We start from the raw sequence: 20,663 nt of genomic DNA on the forward strand, positions 1-20,663 counted from the left end.
GAAAATGCAGGGCTATAACGTGTAGATGAAGCACTAACAGGAGGCTTTACAATTTTCATTCTAGTGTCTTTCGTTTGGAGAAAAATGCAAAGGTACAATACAGTTTTTCCTTGCCGATATCTCTCTTTTGCAAAGAGATAGGCATTGGAAAATTCAGGGCTATAACGTGTAGATGAAGCACTAATAGGAGGCTTTAAAATTTTCAATCTAGTGTCCTTCGTTTGGGAGAAAAATGCAAAGGTACAATACAGCTTTTCCTTGCCAATATCTCTCTTTTGCAAAGAGCTAGGCATTGGAAAATTCAGGGCTATAACGTGTAGATGAAGCACTAACAGGAGGCTTTAAAATTTTCATTCTAGTGTCTTTCGTTTGGGAGAAAAATGCAAAGGTACAATACAGTTTTTCCTTGACGATATCTCTCTTTTGCAAAGAGATAGGCATTGGAAAATTCAGGGCTATAACGTGTAGATGAAGCACTAACAGGAGGCTTTACAATTTTCATTCTAGTGTCTTTCGTTTGGGAGAAAAATGCAAAGGTACAATACAGCTTTTCCTTGCCGATATCTCTCTTTTGCAAAGAGATAGGCATTGGAAAATGCAGGGCTATAACGTGTAGATGAAGCACTAACAGGAGGCTTTAAAATTTTCATTCTAGTGTCTTTCGTTTGGGAGAAAAATGCAAAGGTACAATACAGCATTTCCTTGCCGATATCTCTCTTTTGCAAAGAGATAGGCATTGGAAAATTCAGGACTATTACGTGTAGATGAAGCACTAAAAGGAGGCTTTAAAATTTTCATTCTAGTGTCTTTCGTTTGGGAGAAAAATGCAAAAGTACAATGCAGCTTTTCCTTGCCGATATCTCTCTTTTGCAAAGAGATAGGCATTGGAAAATTCGGGGCTATAACGTGTAGATGAAGCACTAATAGGAGGCTTTAAAATTTTCAATCTAGTGTCCTTCGTTTGGGAGAAAAATGCAAAGGTACAATACAGCTTTTCCTTGCCAATATCTCTCTTTTGCAAAGAGCTAGGCATTGGAAAATTCAGGGCTATAACGTGTAGATGAAGCACTAATAGGAGGCTTTAAAATTTTCAATCTAGTGTCCTTCGTTTGGGAGAAAAATGCAAAGGTACAATACAGCTTTTCCTTGCCAATATCTCTCTTTTGCAAAGAGCTAGGCATTGGAAAATGCAGGGCTATAACGTGTAGATGAAGCACTAACAGGAGGCTTTACAATTTTCATTCTAGTGTCTTTCGTTTGGAGAAAAATGCAAAGGTACAATACAGTTTTTCCTTGCCGATATCTCTCTTTTGCAAAGAGATAGGCATTGGAAAATTCAGGGCTATAACGTGTAGATGAAGCACTAATAGGAGGCTTTAAAATTTTCAATCTAGTGTCCTTCGTTTGGGAGAAAAATGCAAAGGTACAATACAGCTTTTCCTTGCCAATATCTCTCTTTTGCAAAGAGCTAGGCATTGGAAAATTCAGGGCTATAACGTGTAGATGAAGCACTAACAGGAGGCTTTCAAATTTTCATTCTAGTGTCTTTCGTTTGGGAGAAAAATGCAAAGGTACAATACAGTTTTTCCTTGCCGATATCTCTCTTTTGCAAAGAGATAGGCATTGGAAAATTCAGGGCTATAACGTGTAGATGAAGCACTAACAGGAGGCTTTACAATTTTCATTCTAGTGTCTTTCGTTTGGGAGAAAAATGCAAAGGTACAATACAGCTTTTCCTTGCCGATATCTCTCTTTTGCAAAGAGATAGGCATTGGAAAATGCAGGGCTATAACGTGTAGATGAAGCACTAACAGGAGGCTTTAAAATTTTCATTCTAGTGTCTTTCGTTTGGGAGAAAAATGCAAAGGTACAATACAGCATTTCCTTGCCGATATCTCTCTTTTGCAAAGAGATAGGTATTGGAAAATTCAGGACTATTACGTGTAGATGAAGCACTAAAAGGAGGCTTTAAAATTTTCATTCTAGTGTCTTTCGTTTGGGAGAAAAATGCAAAAGTACAATGCAGCTTTTCCTTGCCGATATCTCTCTTTTGCAAAGAGATAGGCATTGGAAAATTCAGGGCTATAACGTGTAGATGAAGCACTAATAGGAGGCTTTAAAATTTTCAATCTAGTGTCCTTCGTTTGGGAGAAAAATGCAAAGGTACAATACAGCTTTTCCTTGCCAATATCTCTCTTTTGCAAAGAGCTAGGCATTGGAAAATTCAGGGCTATAACGTGTAGATGAAGCACTAATAGGAGGCTTTAAAATTTTCAATCTAGTGTCCTTCGTTTGGGAGAAAAATGCAAAGGTACAATACAGCTTTTCCTTGCCAATATCTCTCTTTTGCAAAGAGCTAGGCATTGGAAAATGCAGGGCTATAACGTGTAGATGAAGCACTAACAGGAGGCTTTACAATTTTCATTCTAGTGTCTTTCGTTTGGGAGAAAAATGCAAAGGTACAATGCAGCTTTTCCTTGCCGATATCTCTCTTTTGTAAAGAGATAGGCATTGGAAAATGCAGGGCTATAACGTGTAGATGAAGCACTAACAGGAGGCTTTAAAATTTTCATTCTAGTGTCTTTCGTTTGGGAGAAAAATGCAAAGGTACAATACAGCATTTCCTTGCCGATATCTCTCTTTTGCAAAGAGATAGGCATTGGAAAATTCAGGACTATTACGTGTAGATGAAGCACTAAAAGGAGGCTTTAAAATTTTCATTCTAGTGTCTTTCGTTTGGGAGAAAAATGCAAAAGTACATTGCAGCTTTTCCTTGCCGATATCTCTCTTTTGCAAAGAGATAGGCATTGGAAAATTCAGGGCTATAACGTGTAGATGAAGCACTAATAGGAGGCTTTAAAATTTTCAATCTAGTGTCCTTCGTTTGGGAGAAAAATGCAAAGGTACAATACAGCTTTTCCTTGCCAATATCTCTCTTTTGCAAAGAGCTAATCATTGGAAAATTCAGGGCTATAACGTGTAGATGAAGCACTAATAGGAGGCTTTAAAATTTTCAATCTAGTGTCCTTCGTTTGGGAGAAAAATGCAAAGGTACAATACAGCTTTTCCTTGCCAATATCTCTCTTTTGCAAAGAGCTAGGCATTGGAAAATGCAGGGCTATAACGTGTAGATGAAGCACTAACAGGAGGCTTTACAATTTTCATTCTAGTGTCTTTCGTTTGGGAGAAAAATGCAAAGGTACAATGCAGCTTTTCCTTGCCGATATCTCTCTTTTGTAAAGAGATAGGCATTGGAAAATGCAGGGCTATAACGTGTAGATGAAGCACTAACAGGAGGCTTTAAAATTTTCATTCTAGTGTCTTTCGTTTGGGAGAAAAATGCAAAGGTACAATACAGCTTTTCCTTGCCGATATCTCTCTTTTGCAAAGAGATAGGCATTGGAAAATTCAGGGCTATAACGTGTAGATGAAGCACTAACAGGAGGCTTTAAAATTTTCATTCTAGTGTCCTTCGTTTGGGAGAAAAATGCAAAGGTACAATACAGCTTTTCCTTGCCGATATCTCTCTTTTGCAAAGAGATAGGCATTGGAAAATTCAGGGCTATAACGTGTAGATGAAGCACTAATAGGAAGCTTTAAAATTTTCAATCTAGTGTCCTTCGTTTGGGAGAAAAATGCAAAGGTACAATACAGCTTTTCCTTGCCAATATCTCTCTTTTGCAAAGAGCTAGGCATTGGAAAATTCAGTGCTATAACGTGTAGATGAAGCACTAACAGGAGGCTTTAAAATTTTCATTCTAGTGTCTTTCGTTTGGGAGAAAAATGCAAAGGTACAATACAGTTTTTCCTTGCCGATATCTCTCTTTTGCAAAGAGATAGGCATTGGAAAATTCAGGGCTATAACGTGTAGATGAAGCACTAACAGGAGGCTTTACAATTTTCATTCTAGTGTCTTTCGTTTGGGAGAAAAATGCAAAGGTACAATACAGCTTTTCCTTGCCGATATCTCTCTTTTGCAAAGAGATAGGCATTGGAAAATGCAGGGCTATAACGTGTAGATGAAGCACTAACAGGAGGCTTTAAAATTTTCATTCTAGTGTCTTTCGTTTGGGAGAAAAATGCAAAGGTACAATACAGCATTTCCTTGACGATATCTCTCTTTTGCAAAGAGATAGGCATTGGAAAATTCAGGACTATTACGTGTAGATGAAGCACTAAAAGGAGGCTTTAAAATTTTCATTCTAGTGTCTTTCGTTTGGGAGAAAAATGCAAAAGTACATTGCAGCTTTTCCTTGCCGATATCTCTCTTTTGCAAAGAGATAGGCATTGGAAAATGCAGGGCTATAACGTGTAGATGAAGCACTAATAGGAGGCTTTAAAATTTTCAATCTAGTGTCCTTCGTTTGGGAGAAAAATGCAAAGGTACAATACAGCTTTTCCTTGCCAATATCTCTCTTTTGCAAAGAGCTAGGCATTGGAAAATGCAGGGCTATAACGTGTAGATGAAGCACTAACAGGAGGCTTTACAATTTTCATTCTAGTATCTTTCGTTTGGGAGAAAAATGCAAAGGTACAATACAGTTTTTCCTTGCCGATATCTCTCTTTTGCAAAGAGATAGGCATTGGAAAATTCAGGGCTATAACGTGTAGATGAAGCACTAAAAGGAGGCTTTACAATTTTCATTCTAGTGTCTTTCGTTTGGGAGAAAAATGCAAAGGTACAATACAGCTTTTCCTTGCCGATATCTCTCTTTTGCAAAGAGATAGGCATTGGAAAATGCAGGGCTATAACGTGTAGATGAAGCACTAACAGGAGGCTTTAAAATTTTCATTCTAGTGTCTTTCGTTTGGGAGAAAAATGCAAAGGTACAATACAGCATTTCCTTGCCGATATCTCTCTTTTGCAAAGAGATAGGCATTGGAAAATTCAGGACTATTACGTGTAGATGAAGCACTAAAAGGAGGCTTTAAAATTTTCATTCTAGTGTCTTTCGTTTGGGAGAAAAATGCAAAAGTACAATGCAGCTTTTCCTTGCCGATATCTCTCTTTTGCAAAGAGCTAGGCATTGGAAAATTCAGGGCTATAACGTGTAGATGAAGCACTAACAGGAGGCTTTAAAATTTTCATTCTAGTGTCTTTCGTTTGGGAGAAAAATGCAAAGGTACAATACAGTTTTTCCTTGCCGATATCTCTCTTTTGCAAAGAGATAGGCATTGAAAAATTCAGGGCTATAACGTGTAGATGAAGCACTAACAGGAGGCTTTACAATTTTCATTCTAGTGTCTTTCGTTTGGGAGAAAAATGCAAAGGTACAATACAGCTTTTCCTTGCCGATATCTCTCTTTTGCAAAGAGATAGGCATTGGAAAATTCAGGGCTATAACGTGTAGATGAAGCACTAATAGGAGGCTTTAAAATTTTCAATCTAGTGTCCTTCGTTTGGGAGAAAAATGCAAAGGTACAATACAGCTTTTCCTTGCCAATATCTCTCTTTTGCAAAGAGCTAGGCATTGGAAAATGCAGGGCTATAACGTGTAGATGAAGCACTAACAGGAGGCTTTACAATTTTCATTCTAGTGTCTTTCGTTTGGGAGAAAAATGCAAAGGTACAATACAGTTTTTCCTTGCCGATATCTCTCTTTTGCAAAGAGATAGGCATTGGAAAATTCAGGGCTATAACGTGTAGATGAAGCACTAACAGGAGGCTTTACAATTTTCATTCTAGTGTCTTTCGTTTGGGAGAAAAATGCAAAGGTACAATACAGCTTTTCCTTGCCGATATCTCTCTTTTGCAAAGAGATAGGCATTGGAAAATGCAGGGCTATAACGTGTAGATGAAGCACTAACAGGAGGCTTTAAAATTTTCATTCTAGTGTCTTTCGTTTGGGAGAAAAATGCAAAGGTACAATACAGCATTTCCTTGCCGATATCTCTCTTTTGCAAAGAGATAGGCATTGGAAAATTCAGGACTATTACGTGTAGATGAAGCACTAAAAGGAGGCTTTAAAATTTTCATTCTAGTGTCTTTCGTTTGGGAGAAAAATGCAAAAGTACAATGCAGCTTTTCCTTGCCGATATCTCTCTTTTGCAAAGAGATAGGCATTGGAAAATTCAGGGCTATAACGTGTAGATGAAGCACTAATAGGAGGCTTTAAAATTTTCAATCTAGTGTCCTTCGTTTGGGAGAAAAATGCAAAGGTACAATACAGCTTTTCCTTGCCAATATCTCTCTTTTGCAAAGAGCTAGGCATTGGAAAATGCAGGGCTATAACGTGTAGATGAAGCACTAACAGGAGGCTTTACAATTTTCATTCTAGTGTCTTTCGTTTGGGAGAAAAATGCAAAGGTACAATGCAGCATTTCCTTGCCGATATCTCTCTTTTGCAAAGAGATAGGCATTGGAAAATGCAGGGCTATAACGTGTAGATGAAGCACTAACAGGAGGCTTTAAAATTTTCATTCTAGTGTCTTTCGTTTGGGAGAAAAATGCAAAGGTACAATACAGCATTTCCTTGCCGATATCTCTCTTTTGCACAGAGATAGGCATTGGAAAATTCAGGGCTATAACGTGTAGATGAAGCACTAACAGGAGGCTTTAAAATTTTCATTCTAGTGTCTTTCGTTTGGGAGAAAAATGCAAAGGTACAATACAGCTTTTCCTTGCCGATATCTCTCTTTTGCAAAGAGATAGGCATTGGAAAATTCAGGGCTATAACGTGTAGATGAAGCACTAACAGGAGGCTTTAAAATTTTCATTCTAGTGTCCTTCGTTTGGGAGAAAAATGCAAAGGTACAATACAGCTTTTCCTTGCCGATATCTCTCTTTTGCAAAGAGCTAGGCATTGGAAAATTCAGGGCTATAACGTGTAGATGAAGCACTAACAGGAGGCTTTAAAATTTTCATTCTAGTGTCTTTCGTTTGGGAGAAAAATGCAAAGGTACAATACAGTTTTTCCTTGCCGATATCTCTCTTTTGCAAAGAGATAGGCATTGGAAAATTCAGGGCTATAACGTGTAGATGAAGCACTAACAGGAGGCTTTACAATTTTCATTCTAGTGTCTTTCGTTTGGGAGAAAAATGCAAAGGTACAATACAGTTTTTCCTTGCCGATATCTCTCTTTTGCAAAGAGATAGGCATTGGAAAATTCAGGGCTATAACGTGTAGATGAAGCACTAACAGGAGGCTTTACAATTTTCATTCTAGTGTCTTTCGTTTGGGAGAAAAATGCAAAGGTACAATACAGCTTTTCCTTGCCGATATCTCTCTTTTGCAAAGAGATAGGCATTGGAAAATGCAGGGCTATAACGTGTAGATGAAGCACTAACAGGAGGCTTTAAAATTTTCATTCTAGTGTCTTTCGTTCGGGAGAAAAATGCAAAGGTACAATACAGCATTTCCTTGCCGATATCTCTCTTTTGCAAAGAGATAGGCATTGGAAAATTCAGGACTATTACGTGTAGATGAAGCACTAAAAGGAGGCTTTAAAATTTTCATTCTAGTGTCTTTCGTTTGGGAGAAAAATGCAAAAGTACAATGCAGCTTTTCCTTGCCGATATCTCTCTTTTGCAAAGAGCTAGGCATTGGAAAATTCAGGGCTATAACGTGTAGATGAAGCACTAACAGGAGGCTTTAAAATTTTCATTCTAGTGTCTTTCGTTTGGGAGAAAAATGCAAAGGTACAATACAGTTTTTCCTTGCCGATATCTCTCTTTTGCAAAGAGATAGGCATTGGAAAATTCAGGGCTATAACGTGTAGATGAAGCACTAACAGGAGGCTTTACAATTTTCATTCTAGTGTCTTTCGTTTGGGAGAAAAATGCAAAGGTACAATACAGCTTTTCCTTGCCGATATCTCTCTTTTGCAAAGAGATAGGCATTGGAAAATGCAGGGCTATAACGTGTAGATGAAGCACTAAAAGGAGGCTTTAAAATTTTCATTCTAGTGTCTTTCGTTTGGGAGAAAAATGCAAAAGTACAATGCAGCTTTTCCTTGCCGATATCTCTCTTTTGCAAAGAGATATGCATTGGAAAATTCAGGGCTATAACGTGTAGATGAAGCACTAATAGGAGGCTTTAAAATTTTCAATCTAGTGTCCTTCGTTTGGGAGAAAAATGCAAAGGTACAATACAGCTTTTCCTTGCCAATATCTCTCTTTTGCAAAGAGCTAGGCATTGGAAAATGCAGGGCTATAACGTGTAGATGAAGCACTAACAGGAGGCTTTACAATTTTCATTCTAGTGTCTTTCGTTTGGGAGAAAAATGCAAAGGTACAATACAGTTTTTCCTTGCCGATATCTCTCTTTTGCAAAGAGATAGGCATTGGAAAATTCAGGGCTATAACGTGTAGATGAAGCACTAACAGGAGGCTTTACAATTTTCATTCTAGTGTCTTTCGTTTGGGAGAAAAATGCAAAGGTACAATACAGCTTTTCCTTGCCGATATCTCTCTTTTGCAAAGAGATAGGCATTGGAAAATGCAGGGCTATAACGTGTAGATGAAGCACTAACAGGAGGCTTTAAAATTTTCATTCTAGTGTCTTTCGTTTGGGAGAAAAATGCAAAGGTACAATACAGCATTTCCTTGCCGATATCTCTCTTTTGCAAAGAGATAGGCATTGGAAAATTCAGGACTATTACGTGTAGATGAAGCACTAAAAGGAGGCTTTAAAATTTTCATTCTAGTGTCTTTCGTTTGGGAGAAAAATGCAAAAGTACAATGCAGCTTTTCCTTGCCGATATCTCTCTTTTGCAAAGAGATAGGCATTGGAAAATTCAGGGCTATAACGTGTAGATGAAGCACTAATAGGAGGCTTTAAAATTTTCAATCTAGTGTCCTTCGTTTGGGAGAAAAATGCAAAGGTACAATACAGCTTTTCCTTGCCAATATCTCTCTTTTGCAAAGAGCTAGGCATTGGAAAATGCAGGGCTATAACGTGTAGATGAAGCACTAACAGGAGGCTTTACAATTTTCATTCTAGTGTCTTTCGTTTGGGAGAAAAATGCAAAGGTACAATGCAGCATTTCCTTGCCGATATCTCTCTTTTGCAAAGAGATAGGCATTGGAAAATGCAGGGCTATAACGTGTAGATGAAGCACTAACAGGAGGCTTTAAAATTTTCATTCTAGTGTCTTTCGTTTGGGAGAAAAATGCAAAGGTACAATACAGCATTTCCTTGCCGATATCTCTCTTTTGCACAGAGATAGGCATTGGAAAATTCAGGGCTATAACGTGTAGATGAAGCACTAACAGGAGGCTTTAAAATTTTCATTCTAGTGTCTTTCGTTTGGGAGAAAAATGCAAAGGTACAATACAGCTTTTCCTTGCCGATATCTCTCTTTTGCAAAGAGATAGGCATTGGAAAATTCAGGGCTATAACGTGTAGATGAAGCACTAACAGGAGGCTTTAAAATTTTCATTCTAGTGTCCTTCGTTTGGGAGAAAAATGCAAAGGTACAATACAGCTTTTCCTTGCCGATATCTCTCTTTTGCAAAGAGCTAGGCATTGGAAAATTCAGGGCTATAACGTGTAGATGAAGCACTAACAGGAGGCTTTAAAATTTTCATTCTAGTGTCTTTCGTTTGGGAGAAAAATGCAAAGGTACAATACAGTTTTTCCTTGCCGATATCTCTCTTTTGCAAAGAGATAGGCATTGGAAAATTCAGGGCTATAACGTGTAGATGAAGCACTAACAGGAGGCTTTACAATTTTCATTCTAGTGTCTTTCGTTTGGGAGAAAAATGCAAAGGTACAATACAGCTTTTCCTTGCCGATATCTCTCTTTTGCAAAGAGATAGGCATTGGAAAATGCAGGGCTATAACGTGTAGATGAAGCACTAAAAGGAGGCTTTAAAATTTTCATTCTAGTGTCTTTCGTTTGGGAGAAAAATGCAAAAGTACAATGCAGCTTTTCCTTGCCGATATCTCTCTTTTGCAAAGAGATAGTAGAGATGAGCGCCGGAAATTTTTCGGGTTTTGTGTTTTGGTTTTGGGTTCGGTTCCGCGGCCGTGTTTTGGGTTCGACCGCGTTTTGGCAAAACCTCACCGAATTTTTTTTGTCGGATTCGGGTGTGTTTTGGATTCGGGTGTTTTTTTCAAAAAACCCTAAAAAACAGCTTAAATCATAGAATTTGGGGGTAATTTTGATCCCAAAGTATTATTAACCTCAAAAAACATAATTTACACTCATTTTCAGCCTATTCTGAACACATCACACCTCACAATATTATTTTTAGTCCTAAAATTTGCACCGAGGTCGCTGTGTGAGTAAGATAAGCGACCCTAGTGGCCGACACAAACACCGGGCCCATCTAGGAGTGGCACTGCAGTGTCACGCAGGATGGCCCTTCCAAAAAACCCTCCCCAAACAGCACATGACGCAAAGAAAAAAAGAGGCGCAATGAGGTAGCTGACTGTGTGAGTAAGATTAGCGACCCTAGTGGCCGACACAAACACCGGGCACATCTAGGAGTGGCACTGCAGTGTCACGCAGGATGTCCCTTCCAAAAAACCCTCCCCAAACAGCACATGACGCAAAGAAAAAAAGAGGCGCAATGAGGTAGCTGACTGTGTGAGTAAGATTAGCGACCCTAGTGGCCGACACAAACACCGGGCCCATCTAGGAGTGGCACTGCAGTGTCACGCAGGATGTCCCTTCCAAAAAACCCTCCCCAATCAGCACATGATGCAAAGAAAAAGAAAAGAAAAAAGAGGTGCAAGATGGAATTATCCTTGGGCCCTCCCACCCACCCTTATGTTGTATAAACAAAACAGGACATGCACACTTTAACCAACCCATCATTTCAGTGACAGGGTCTGCCACACGACTGTGACTGATATGACGGGTTGGTTTGGACCCCCCCCAAAAAAGAAGCAATTAATCTCTCCTTGCACAAACTGGCTCTACAGAGGCAAGATGTCCACCTCATCTTCACCCTCCGATATATCACCGTGTACATCCCCCTCCTCACAGATTATCAATTCGTCCCCACTGGAATCCACCATCTCAGCTCCCTGTGTACTTTGTGGAGGCAATTGCTGCTGGTCAATGTCTCCGCGGAGGAATTGATTATAATTCATTTTAATGAACATCATCTTCTCCACATTTTCTGGATGTAACCTCGTACGCCGATTGCTGACAAGGTGAGCGGCGGCACTAAACACTCTTTCGGAGTACACACTTGTGGGAGGGCAACTTAGGTAGAATAAAGCCAGTTTGTGCAAGGGCCTCCAAATTGCCTCTTTTTCCTGCCAGTATAAGTACGGACTGTGTGACGTGCCTACTTGGATGCGGTCACTCATATAATCCTCCACCATTCTATCAATGTTGAGAGAATCATATGCAGTGACAGTAGACGACATGTCCGTAATCGTTGTCAGGTCCTTCAGTCCGGACCAGATGTCAGCATCAGCAGTCGCTCCAGACTGCCCTGCATCACCGCCAGCGGGTGGGCTCGGAATTCTGAGCCTTTTCCTCGCACCCCCAGTTGCGGGAGAATGTGAAGGAGGAGATGTTGACAGGTCGCGTTCCGCTTGACTTGACAATTTTGTCACCAGCAGGTCTTTCAACCCCAGCAGACCTGTGTCTGCCGGAAAGAGAGATCCAAGGTAGGCTTTAAATCTAGGATCGAGCACGGTGGCCAAAATGTAGTGCTCTGATTTCAACAGATTGACCACCCGTGAATCCTTGTTAAGCGAATTAAGGGCTGCATCCACAAGTCCCACATGCCTAGCGGAATCGCTCCGTGTTAGCTCCTTCTTCAATGCCTCCAGCTTCTTCTGCAAAAGCCTGATGAGGGGAATGACCTGACTCAGGCTGGCAGTGTCTGAACTGACTTCACGTGTGGCAAGTTCAAAGGGCATCAGAACCTTGCACAACGTTGAAATCATTCTCCACTGCACTTGAGACAGGTGCATTCCATCTCCTATATCGTGCTCAATTGTATAGGCTTGAATGGCCTTTTGCTGCTCCTCCAACCTCTGAAGCATATAGAGGGTTGAATTCCACCTCGTTACCACTTCTTGCTTCAGATGATGGCAGGGCAGGTTCAGTAGTTTTTGGTGGTGCTCCAGTCTTCTGTACGTGGTGCCTGTACGCCGAAAGTGTCCCGCAATTTTTCTGGCCACCGACAGCATCTCTTGCACGCCCCTGTCGTTTTTTAAAAAATTCTGCACCACCAAATTCAAGGTATGTGCAAAACATGGGACGTGCTGGAATTTGCCCATATTTAATGCACACACAATATTGCTGGCGTTGTCCGATGCCACAAATCCACAGGAGAGTCCAATTGGGGTAAGCCATTCCGCGATGATCTTCCTCAGTTGCCGTAAGAGGTTTTCAGCTGTGTGCGTATTCTGGAAAGCGGTGATACAAAGCGTAGCCTGCCTAGGAAAGAGTTGGCGTTTGCGAGATGCTGCTACTGGTGCCGCCGCTGCTGTTCTTGCGGCGGGAGTCCATACATCTACCCAGTGGGCTGTCACAGTCATATAGTCCTGACCCTGCCCTGCTCCACTTGTCCACATGTCCGTGGTTAAGTGGACATTGGGTACAACTGCATTTTTTAGGACACTGGTGAGTCTTTTTCTGACGTCCGTGTACATTCTCGGTATCGCCTGCCTAGAGAAGTGGAACCTAGATGGTATTTGGTAACGGGGGCACACTGCCTCAATAAATTGTCTAGTTCCCTGTGAACTAACGGCGGATACCGGACGCACGTCTAACACCAACATAGTTGTCAAGGACTCAGTTATCCGCTTTGCAGTAGGATGACTGCTGTGATATTTCATCTTCCTCGCAAAGGACTGTTGAACAGTCAATTGCTTACTGGAAGTAGTACAAGTGGGCTTACGACTTCCCCTCTGGGATGACCATCGACTCCCAGCGGCAACAACAGCAGCGCCAGCAGCAGTAGGCGTTACACGCAAGGATGCATCGGAGGAATCCCAGGCAGGAAAGGACTCGTCAGACTTGCCAGTGACATGGCCTGCAGGACTATTGGCATTCCTGGGGAAGGAGGAAATTGACACTGAGGGAGTTGGTGGGGTGGTTTGCGTGAGCTTGGTTACAAGAGGAAGGGATTTACTGGTCAGTGGACTGCTTCCGCTGTCACCCAAAGTTTTTGAACTTGTCACTGACTTATTATGAATGCGCTGCAGGTGACGTATAAGGGAGGATGTTCCGAGGTGGTTAACGTCCTTACCCCTACTTATTACAGCTTGACAAAGGGAACACACGGCTTGACACCTGTTGTCCGCATTTCTGGTGAAATACCTCCACACCGAAGAGCTGATTTTTTTGGTATTTTCACCTGGCATGTCAACGGCCATATTCCTCCCACGGACAACAGGTGTCTCCCCGGGTGCCTGACTTAAACAAACCACCTCACCATCAGAATCCTCCTGGTCAATTTCCTCCCCAGCGCCAGCAACACCCATATCCTCCTCATCCTGGTGTACTTCAACACTGACATCTTCAATCTGACTATCAGGAACTGGACTGCGGGTGCTCCTTCCAGCACTTGCAGGGGGCATGCAAATAGTGGAAGGCGCATGCTCTTCACGTCCAGTGTTGGGAAGGTCAGGCATCGCAAACGACACAATTGGACTCTCCTTGTGGATTTGGGATTTCAAAGAACGCACAGTTCTTTGCGGTGCTTTTGCCAGCTTGAGTCTTTTCAGTTTTCTAGCGAGAGGCTGAGTGCTTCCATCCTCATGTGAAGCTGAACCACTAGCCATGAACATAGGCCAGGGCCTCAGCCGCTCCTTGCCACTCCGTGTGGTAAATGGCATATTGGCAAGTTTACGCTTCTCCTCCGACAATTTTATTTTAGGTTTTGGAGTCCTTTTTTTTCTGATATTTGGTGTTTTGGATTTGACATGCTCTGTACTATGACATTGGGCATCGGCCTTGGCAGACGACGTTGCTGGCATTTCATCGTCTCGGCCATGACTAGTGGCAGCAGCTTCAGCACGAGGTGGAAGTGGATCTTGATCTTTCCCTAATTTTGGAACCTCAACTTTTTTGTTCTCCATATTTTATAGGCAGAACTAAAAGGCACCTCAGGTAAACAATGGAGATGGATGGATTGGATACTAGTATACAATTATGGACGGACTGCCACGGTTAGGTGGTATAAAAAAACCACGGTTAGGTGGTATATATTATAATAATAATACAATTATGGATGGACGGACTGCCTGCCGACTGCCGACACAGAGGTAGCCACAGCCGTGAACTACCGCACTGTACACTGGTTGATAAAGAGATAGTAGTATACTCGTAACAACTAGTATGACACTATGACGACGGTATAAAGAATGGAAAAAAAACCACGGTTAGGTGGTATATATTATAATAATAATACAATTATGGATGGACGGACTGCCTGCCGACTGCCGACACAGAGGTAGCCACAGCCGTGAACTACCGCACTGTACACTGGTTGATAAAGAGATAGTAGTATACTCGTAACAACTAGTATGACACTATGACGACGGTATAAAGAATGAAAAAAAAACCACGGTTAGGTGGTATATATTATAATAATAATACAATTATGGATGGACGGACTGCCTGCCGACTGCCGACACAGAGGTAGCCACAGCCGTGAACTACCGCACTGTACACTGGTTGATAAAGAGATAGTAGTATACTCGTAACAACTAGTATGACACTATGACGACGGTATAAAGAATGGAAAAAAAACCACGGTTAGGTGGTATATATTATAATAATAATACAATTATGGATGGACGGACTGCCTGCCGACTGCCGACACAGAGGTAGCCACAGCCGTGAACTACCGCACTGTACACTGGTTGATAAAGAGATAGTAGTATACTCGTAACAATTAGGATGACACTATGACGGTATAAAGAATGAAAAAAAAACCACGGTTAGGTGGTAGGTATATAATAATAAATAATACAATTCTGGTCGGACGGACTGCCTGCCGTGTGCCGACACAGAGGTAGCCACAGCCGTGAACTACCGCACTGTACACTGGTTGATAAAGAGATAGTAGTATACTCGTAACAACTAGTATGACACTATGACGACGGTATAAAGAATGGAAAAAAAACCACGGTTAGGTGGTATATATTATAATAATAATACAATTATGGATGGACGGACTGCCTGCCGACTGCCGACACAGAGGTAGCCACAGCCGTGAACTACCGCACTGTACACTGGTTGATAAAGAGATAGTAGTATACTCGTAACAATTAGGATGACACTATGACGGTATAAAGAATGAAAAAAAAAACCACGGTTAGGTGGTAGGTATATAATAATAAATAATACAATTCTGGTCGGACGGACTGCCTGCCGTGTGCCGACACAGAGGTAGCCACAGCCGTGAACTACCGCACTGTACACTGGTTGATAAAGAGATAGTAGTATACTCGTAACAATTAGGATGACACTATGACGGTATAAAGAATGAAAAAAAAACCACGGTTAGGTGGTAGGTATATAATAATAAATAATACAATTCTGGTCGGACGGACTGCCTGCCGTGTGCCGACACAGAGGTAGCCACAGCCGTGAACTACCGCACTGTACACTGGTTGATAAAGAGATAGTAGTATACTCGTAACAATTAGGATGACACTATGACGGTATAAAGAATGAAAAAAAAACCACGGTTAGGTGGTAGGTATATAATAATAAATAATACAATTCTGGTCGGACGGACTGCCTGCCGTGTGCCGACACAGAGGTAGCCACAGCCGTGAACTACCGCACTGTACACTGGTTGATAAAGAGATAGTAGTATACTCGTAACAATTAGGATGACACTATGACGGTATAAAGAATGAAAAAAAAAACCACGGTTAGGTGGTAGGTATATAATAATAAATAATACAATTCTGGTCGGACGGACTGCCTGCCGTGTGCCGACACAGAGGTAGCCACAGCCGTGAACTACCGCACTGTACACTGGTTGATAAAGAGATAGTAGTATACTCGTAACAATTAGGATGACACTATGACGGTATAAAGAATGAAAAAAAAAACCACGGTTAGGTGGTAGGTATATAATAATAAATAATACAATTCTGGTCGGACGGACTGCCTGCCGTGTGCCGACACAGAGGTAGCCACAGCCGTGAACTACCGCACTGTACACTGGTTGATAAAGAGATAGTAGTATACTCGTAACAATTAGGATGACACTATGACGGTATAAAGAATGAAAAAAAAACCACGGTTAGGTGGTAGGTATATAATAATAAATAATACAATTCTGGTCGGACGGACTGCCTGCCGTGTGCCGACACAGAGGTAGCCACAGCCGTGAACTACCGCACTGTACTGTGTCTGCTGCTAATATAGACTGGTTGATATTTAAAGAGATATTAGTAGTATACAACAATACTATACTGGTGGTCAGGCACTGGTCACCACTCCTGCAGCAAAAGTGTGCACTGTTAATTTATATAATTGTACTCCTGGCTCCTGCTAACAACCTGCAGTGCTCCCCAGTCTCCCCCACAATTAATTATAAGCTTTTAATTTATACATTGATGACTGTGCAGCACACTGGGCTGAGCTGAGTGCACACAGACTGAGTCACACTGTGTGACTGACTGTGCTGTGTATCGTTTTTTTTTTCAGGCAGAGAACGGATATAGCAGAGAGAAGTGAACGGATATATTATATTAAATAAAAGTTAACTAGCAACTGCACTGGTCACTGACTGTGGTAAACTAACTCTGTCTGCGACTCTGCACAATCTCTCTCTCTCTATCTAATCTATCTCTATTCTAATGGAGAGGACGCCAGACACGTCCTCTCCCTATCAATCTCAATGCACGAGTGAAAATGGCGGCGACGCGCGGCTCCTTATATAGAATCCGAGCCTCGCGAGAATCCGACAGCGTCATGATGACGTTCGGGCGCGCTCGGGTTAACCGAGCAAGGCGGGAAGATCCGAGTCGCTCGGACCCGTGAAAAAAAACATGAAGTTCGGGCGGGTTCGGATTCAGAGGAACCGAACCCGCTCATCTCTAAGAGATAGGCATTGGAAAATTCAGGGCTATAACGTGTAGATGAAGCACTAATAGGAGGCTTTAAAATTTTCAATCTAGTGTCCTTCGTTTGGGAGAAAAATGCAAAGGTACAATACAGCTTTTCCTTGCCAATATCTCTCTTTTGCAAAGAGCTAGGCATTGGAAAATTCAGGGCTATAACGTGTAGATGAAGCACTAACAGGAGGCTTTACAATTTTCATTCTAGTGTCTTTCGTTTGGGAGAAAAATGCAAAGGTACAATACAGCTTTTCCTTGCCGATATCTCTCTTTTGCAAAGAGATAGGCATAGGAAAATGCAGGGCTATAACGTGTAGATGAAGCACTAACAGGAGGCTTTAAAATTTTCATTCTAGTGTCTTTCGTTTGGGAGAAAAATGCAAAGGTACAATACAGCATTTCCTTGCCGATATCTCTCTTTTGCAAAGAGATAGGCATTGGAAAATTCAGGACTATTACGTGTAGATGAAGCACTAAAAGGAGGCTTTAAAATTTTCATTCTAGTGTCTTTCGTTTGGGAGAAAAATGCAAAAGTACAATGCAGCTTTTCCTTGCCGATATCTCTCTTTTGCAAAGAGATAGGCATTGGAAAATTCAGGGCTATAACGTGTAGATGAAGCACCAATAGGAGGCTTTAAAATTTTCAACCTAGTGTCCTTCGTTTGGGAGAAAAATGCAAAGGTACAATACAGCTTTTCCTTGCCAATATCTCTCTTTTGCAAAGAGCTAGGCATTGGAAAATGCAGGGCTATAACGTGTAGATGAAGCACTAACAGGAGGCTTTACAATTTTCATTCTAGTGTCTTTCGTTTGGGAGAAAAATGCAAAGGTACAATGCAGCTTTTCCTTGCCGATATCTCTCTTTTGCAAAGAGATAGGCATTGGAAAATGCAGGGCTATAACGTGTAGATGAAGCACTAACAGGAGGCTTTAAAATTTTCATTCTAGTGTCTTTCGTTTGGGAGAAAAATGCAAAGGTACAATACAGCATTTCCTTGCCGATATCTCTCTTTTGCACAGAGATAGGCATTGGAAAATTCAGGGCTATAACGTGTAGATGAAGCACTAACAGGAGGCTTTAAAATTTTCATTCTAGTGTCTTTCGTTTGGGAGAAAAATGCAAAGGTACAATACAGCTATTCCTTGCCGATATCTCTCTTTTGCAAAGAGATAGGCATTGGAAAATTCAGGGCTATAACGTGTAGATGAAGCACTAACAGGAGGCTTTAAAATTCATCTGCTGCAGGCCTTCCCCCAGGAATGCTTGCACTAGTTGTTGCATTTGGTTTGTTGTTTGGGGGTGCTTCAGTATTAGGCAGCCTTCTGCCCTCCCATGTTCATCTGAAAATATGTGTTCTCCCTGCAGTTGTTGTCCCCAGATGAGAGTTCCCTTGTGCTGCCTCAGTTGAATCTCCTTTACTTGACAGAGATGTGCCTGAGCAGCGGCCCTCCCCAGCCCTATCCCAAATCATACTTATTTTGCATAGGAGATACCATGGTCATGAAGATTGTTCTCCCAGGGTGAGGTTCATTCATTGTATTCTGGGTATGCTGACCCCTGTGATTTCCCCAAATGTGGGAAACTCGACTGCATTATTTGTGGTAGTGGGGGACTGTGTTTGTGCTTTCCTCTGGTCAGCTCTGGTAAAAGTCAGATTTATTTGTCTCAGATCTTCCTCTAGCCTTGTTCTTCTTTCGAGAGTTCCCTTGTGCTGCCTCAGTTGGATCTCTTTCACTTGACAGGGGGGTGCCCGAGCAGCGACCCTCCCCAGCTCTAGCCCAACTCCTACTTACCTGCCAGGTGAGATACTGTGATCATAAAGGTGCTTCTCCCAGGGCAAGGCTCACCCATTGCACTCTGATTTCCCCAAATGTGGGAAGCTTGACTGCATAATTTGTGTTTCCCCTGGTCGGCTCTCGTATAATTCAGATCTCTTTGTCTCAGGTCTCTCTCCAGCCTAGTTTGCTGTCTGTTTCCACTTCTTTTTTCATGAGCCCCTCCCTTTTATACCCTTGTGCACTATCCTGACTTCTCCTCCTGTCTGCTTACTTTGTGCCTTCCAATGCACAATGCAAACTACAGGTAGTGCTGCAGGGCCCACACCCTTTTACTTGCCGTACAGAGCAGCTCTGGAGCTGTTACAGTGCCCAGCTGCTGCAAGAAATCAGCTTGAATGCTTCAGGGGCTGGGGCATAGCCAACATGAGCCCCACACCGAAGGAGGGTGGAGGTGTTTAATGCGAACTAGGGGTCATCCAAGCGCCGCAAAAGGCCGCCATGCCCTGCACGCCCCTTTTCTCTTTTCATATGCAGACGAGGGTTGAAGCCAACTTTGACCCACTGCTTGGATGACATCACCGTATGCAAATCCATCTGCTGCAGGCCTTCCCCCAGGAATGCTTGCACTAGTTGTTGCATTTGGTTTGTTGTTTGGGGGTGCTTCAGTATTAGGCAGCCTTCTGCCCTCCCATGTTCATCTGAAAATATGTGTTCTCCCTGCAGTTGTTGTCCCCAGATGAGAGTTCCCTTGTGCTGCCTCAGTTGAATCTCCTTTACTTGACAGAGATGTGCCTGAGCAGCGGCCCTCCCCAGCCCTATCCTAAATCATACTTATTTTGCATAGGAGATACCATGGTCATGAAGATTGTTCTCCCAGGGTGAGGTTCATTCATTGCATTCTGGGTATGCTGACCCCTGTGATTTTCCCAAATTTGGGGAAACTCGACTGCATTATTTGTGGTAGTGGGGGACTGTGTTTGTGCTTTCCTCTGGTCAGCTCTGGTAAAAGTCAGATTTCTTTGTCTCAGATCTTCCTCTAGCCTTGTTCTTCTTTCGAGAGTTTCCTAGTGCTGCCTCAGTTGGATCTCCTTCACTTGACAGGGGGGTGCCCGAGCAGCGACCCTCCCCAGCTCTAGCCCAACTCCTACTTACCTGCCAGGTGAGATACTATAATCAGGAAGGTGCTTCTCCCAGGGCAAGGCTCACCCATTGCACTCTGGGTGTGCTGCTCCTGCGATTTCCCCAAATGTGGGAAACTTGACTGCATAATTTGTGTTTCCCCTGGTCGGCTCTCGTATAATTCAGATCTCTTTGTCTCAGGTCTCTCTCCAGCCTAGTTTGCTGTCTGTTTCAACTTCTCTTTTCTTGAGCCGCTCCCTTCTATGCCCTTGCGCACTATCCTGACTTCTCCCGTCTGCTTACTTTGTGCCTTCCAATGCACAATGCAAACTACAGGTAGTGCTGCAGGGCCCACACCCTTTTACTTGCCGTTCAGAGCAGCTCTGGAGCTGTTACAGTGCCCAGCTGCTGCAATAAATCAGCTTGAATGCTTCAGGGGATGGGGCATGGCAAACATGAGCCCCACACCAAAGGAGGGTGGGGGTGTTTAATGCGAACTAGGGGTCATCCAAGCACCGCAAAAGGCCGCCATGCCCTGCACGCCCCTTTTCTCTTTTCATATGCAGATGAGGGTTGAAGCCAACTTTGACCCACTGCTTGGATGACATCACCGTATGCAAATCCGTCTTCTGCAGAACTTCCCCCAGGAATGCTTGCACTAGTTGTTGCATTTGGTTTGTTGTTTGGGGGTGCTTCAGTATTAGGCAGCCTTCTGCCCTCCCATGTTCATCTGAAAATATGTGTTCTCCCTGCAGTTGTTGTCCCCAG

The 20,663-nt window shown here is 42.3% G+C and overlaps 3 non-coding genes across 3 annotated transcripts; all 3 read left to right on the plus strand.

Moving 5' to 3' along the window:
* Positions 1-18,467: 18,467 nt before the first annotated feature.
* On the plus strand, positions 18,468-18,631 carry LOC135019119 (U1 spliceosomal RNA). The gene has a single exon (XR_010216718.1). It is a non-coding gene; the product is annotated as a U1 spliceosomal RNA (small nuclear RNA).
* A 972-nt stretch (positions 18,632-19,603) lies between these two features.
* Positions 19,604-19,768, plus strand: LOC135019062 (U1 spliceosomal RNA). Its single transcript, XR_010216663.1, has one exon. It is a non-coding gene; the product is annotated as a U1 spliceosomal RNA (small nuclear RNA).
* A 152-nt stretch (positions 19,769-19,920) lies between these two features.
* On the plus strand, positions 19,921-20,083 carry LOC135018993 (U1 spliceosomal RNA). Its single transcript, XR_010216612.1, has one exon. It is a non-coding gene; the product is annotated as a U1 spliceosomal RNA (small nuclear RNA).
* Positions 20,084-20,663: the final 580 nt, after the last annotated feature.

This window comes from Pseudophryne corroboree, unplaced genomic scaffold, assembly GCF_028390025.1.
Source record: "Pseudophryne corroboree isolate aPseCor3 unplaced genomic scaffold, aPseCor3.hap2 scaffold_330, whole genome shotgun sequence".
In the NCBI taxonomy this organism is placed as follows: Eukaryota; Metazoa; Chordata; class Amphibia; order Anura; family Myobatrachidae; genus Pseudophryne; species Pseudophryne corroboree.